The following is a 4,146-nucleotide window of genomic DNA, read 5'->3' on the forward strand; positions in this document are numbered from 1 at the left end:
AGTAATCTGGACTGTGGCTAATACATAGTGTTGGGAGGTACTAATTTACCTTTTTTGTGAGAAATAAGCAGTTCTCAAACATTTTAGAAGTATGTGTAAGAAATTTTAATTTTACTTTTTAAACTAAAGCTACTTGTCTAATTGAAAGTTTTCTGAAATTGTTAAAGTATATTTGGGTTAAGTGCTTCAGATCAGCCTTGGGTATTTTTATGACTGATTTATAATCATTGTTATATCTGTACATTTAATTTTTCCTGAGAGAAGTTGGATTTCAGTGTGTTATCTTCTCTCTCAGATATTTTCAGCCACCAGGAACTTGGATACAGTGTGCTTTAGAATCTAGGGAACTTCTTGCTTTGTGTTTGAAAAAAATCAAAGCCCCTCTGAGTAAGGTAAGTCAAACAGCTAAAATCAGTGTTTGTAAGTATATACATTCATTAAAGCTCTCATTTTCAGAAAATCTTTTTATGAGTAGATTTTTCAAAACTAACTATTAAATGTTACTAATAGCATCCCACTACAATTGCTGTTTTCATTTTAAAGTTATGTATATTCTTTTTCATGGAAAATGAAAATACCTTTTTGCTTTAAAAGACTTACAGAATCAATTTTTTTATTCATTATTTATTGAGAACCTCTTAGGTGTAATATTTTTTTCTAAAAATCTTTATATAAAACTATTGCTAAACGTAATTTAAGAGATTATAGTACTAGGGCTATATTATTTGACTTCTTTTTATTTTCATTATTGCTATGCAAGGAAAATGTTTGTGTCTATCATTTAAAGTCCATGCATAAATGTCTCTAAAAAACAAATAGGGTTTTGTTTAGCCCAGTTAATTTCTTGACATAACTCTTTCAAGTTTTCTTTATGTTAACCTTATGACTCACTTCTACCGTATGTTTTTAATTGAAATGGACTCTTTCATTTCGAGGGTTTTTCCTATTCTCCTTTAAGCTCTGATAAAATATCATGTAATCGTTCTTTGAAATTTCTCCCTTTATCTGCCACCCCCTCCTTCCTCCACCACCTTGGAATTTCTGTTAGTCAAATATTGGCTCTCCAGGCTTAAAACTTTGTCTTTTCTTCATATTTTTTTTTAATCTTTTTGTCTTTTTTCCTCTGTGTTCTTGGTGATTTCTTTTACTTTATCTTCCAGCTTTTCTATTGATGTTTTTTCCAACAGTAATATTTTTAAGTTCCAGAAGCTTTCCTGTTCTTGATGCATTCTATCCTTGAATTTTTCTGATGATTTTGATAATAGGATTTTTTTAGAGTTTCCTTCTGTTCCCTGATTTGTCTCTCTCTCTTTTTTTTCTTCAGTTGGCTGGTATGGGATTCTGAACCCTTAACTTTGGTGCTGTAGCACTGCAGTCTAACTAACTGAGCTAACCAGCCTGTCTCTGTTTTTCTGAAGTCAGTTTTTTGTGTATCTTCTTTTTTTGCTTTTATACTTTAGGCTTTTGTCAAATGTCTTGTAAGTCTTAATAATTCATTAATTTATTCGCATATGTTTATTAAGCACCAGCTCTGTGCCAAACTGCTTTTGGTGTTGGGGATATGGCAGTGAATAAGACAGATAATCCCTGTCTTAGGGAACTTATATTCTAGTTTGCTGGGAGGGGTGGTGTAGAGTATGCAATGTGGTATATTAAAAGATGCATTCTGTGGTGAAAAAGCTGGGAAGGGGATAAGAATTGTGCAGGGAAGAGTTGCATATTAAAATGGGATGTTTGGGGAGGCCTCGTTCATAAGGTGACATTTGCGTAAACATTAAAGATGGTTAAAGATGGTAAGTGAGGGAGCCATGCAAAAATCTGGAGGAAGAGCATTATGGGTGGAGGAAACAAGAAGTGTAGAGACCAGAGGCAAGAGCACACCTGTGAGATTAGAGTGGAGTGGTAAGTGGAAAAGTAGTTGGGGGTGAAGTCATGGAAGGTCAGAGTATGTCTGGCCTTGTAGGCCCTTTTAAGGACTTGTTTTTTCTCTGTAATAGGTTTAGAGGGTGAAGAGCAGAGTAGTGAGATGATACGATTTATCAGGATCTCTCTGACTGCTTTGTTTAGAATAGATTTGAGGAGGGTAAAGATGGAAGTGGAGACCTTAGGAAGCAATCGTAATAATCATGAGAAATGATGGTTTTGGCAGTGGAGGTGGTAAGAAGTGGACAGATTCTGGATCTGTTTTGAAGGTATTCAGCATTTATTGATGTAGCTGGATGTGTGTGTAAGAGAAGAGTTAAGGATGACTTCCAGTGTTCTTGACCTGAGCAGCCGGAAGAAGGGAGTTGCCACTAGTGAGGTAAGAAAGGCTTCAAGAGGAGCATGTCAGGGTGGGGGAGATCAGAGCTAATCTCTAGCTGGTACTTGGTTGTCCAATAGACATTTAAGTAGAAATGCTGAGTAGGCAGCTGGATAAATAAGCAGGAGAGTGGTCTACCTAAAGATAGTGAATTTAGGATATAGATGGTATTTAGAGCCATGAATTGGATGAGATTACCTAGGGAGTTTAGATAGAGAAGGGAAGGAACTGGAGGACTGAATCCTGGAGTCCTTTAATGATAAAAGTTTGGCAAGATGAGGAGGAACCATCAACGGAGACTGAAAGGAGCTGCTAGGGAGGTAGGAGGAAAGTTAGGTGAGGCTGATGTTCTGGAAGGTAAGGAAAGTAGAAGGGAGTGATTGGCTGTGTGATTTGTAGCTGATTGGTCAAGAAATGAGTTCTGTAGATTTAGCAATATGGAGGTCATTAGCAAATCTGACAAGCAGTTTCTGTTTACTGGTGGCAAGAAAGATGTGATTTGAGTGGAAATGAAAGAATGGGAGAAAGAATTGAAAGAATAGGTAATTCTTTTGAGATTTACTACAAAGGAAAACAAAGAAGTGGGCAGTGGCTGAAGGGGGAATTGGGGAAGGGACACGTTTCTTACACTGGCAGATGTAATAGTGGATTTGTAAGCTTTCTGGTAACGATGAGAGCACAGAGGGAACAGTTGTGAAACTGCAAGGAGACAGAATAATTGGTGAGGGATGTCCACGAAGAGTGGAAAAAGATAAGATATAGCACATAGTGGAAGAATACATTTGTTTGTTCATTCATTCATTCAACAAATATTCAGCACTTACTTTCTGCCAGCCACCATTTTGGGATTGTGAATATTTCATGGAACAAAATAAAGATCTCTGCCTTCTAATGGGCTTTCTGGAGGTTGGTCTTGATAGGAGCATGGACAGTTCATCTGTGGTAACAGGAAGGAAGGTGTTGGTAAGTGGGAACTTCTGGAAATCCTCTTTTGTTTTCTTTTTTTAATTGAGAAAATAGAACCATGGGCAGTAGCTCCTAGGGAAGAGCTATCAGATTTTGAGGAGAGAGGGGAATGTATGAAATAGCCCTCTAGAAGAGTAGGAGAGGGAATGCACTAGAACAGTGCGGTGTGGGTGCTGGGCAGTGCTAAGGGTTCCTGTTACAAATTTAAAGACTAGTCAGCATGGTGTGCATTTGTTTCTCTAGCCCCGTCAGCTACACTGGTAAGGCATAGAGCAGGCAGAGCATGGATTTAACAAAATTATGATTTAGCCTACTGACCGAGGTGAGGTGAGAGGGACCAAGGGAATTGAGAGTGTGTACATGGGGATAGTTTTGATGATTGATTTTGAAATGCTCTGGAAAAGGGTGGAAGTGAGTAGATGAGGAATGAGCAGTAGTGAAAAGATGGTAGGATGAATGGATTGTCTGTTACACTGAATTGAAGAATTTTTGGTGCCCAGGAACTAGAGGCAATTAGCTGGAAAGATAGGAGGTGGTAGTCAGGGAGTAGGATGTTTGGAAAAGGAAGTGGCTGAGATGGGAAGGAGATCAAGATCTTGGGGGATGAGGAATTCAAAGAAAAGAGAGGTCAGGGTATTGTGGGGATCATCTGTGTGAATACTGAAATTTCCAAGTATTAATATTATGGTTGGAGAGAGTAACAGTGATCCAGGATTTAAAATCTTTTTTTTTTTGTCTTTTTCGTGTCCGGCAACGGATCGCAACCCTCAGTGTCGCGCCCGTACGGTACCGGACCGGGACCGGCAACGGGATCGCACCCCTCGGCATCGCTCCTGCACCTCGCTCAGCCAGTGAGCGGGAACCGGTCTGTATGTGGG

At 38.7% G+C, this 4,146-nt stretch overlaps 1 protein-coding gene across 1 annotated transcript in view; it reads left to right on the forward strand.

Annotated features, from left to right (window-relative positions):
* Positions 1 to 299: 299 nt before the first annotated feature.
* NMD3 (NMD3 ribosome export adaptor) overlaps positions 300 to 4,146 on the forward strand; it is a 23,356-nt gene continuing 19,509 nt past the window's right edge. The window contains exons 1-2 of the mRNA XM_008593419.1: positions 300 to 396; positions 2,201 to 2,227. The gene's annotated coding sequence lies outside the window, so the exon portion shown is untranslated. The remainder of the gene's footprint in view (positions 397 to 2,200; positions 2,228 to 4,146) is intronic.

Source organism: Galeopterus variegatus, unplaced genomic scaffold (genome assembly GCF_000696425.1).
Source record: "Galeopterus variegatus unplaced genomic scaffold, G_variegatus-3.0.2 Scaffold9118, whole genome shotgun sequence".
Lineage (NCBI taxonomy): Eukaryota > Metazoa > Chordata > Mammalia > Dermoptera > Cynocephalidae > Galeopterus > Galeopterus variegatus.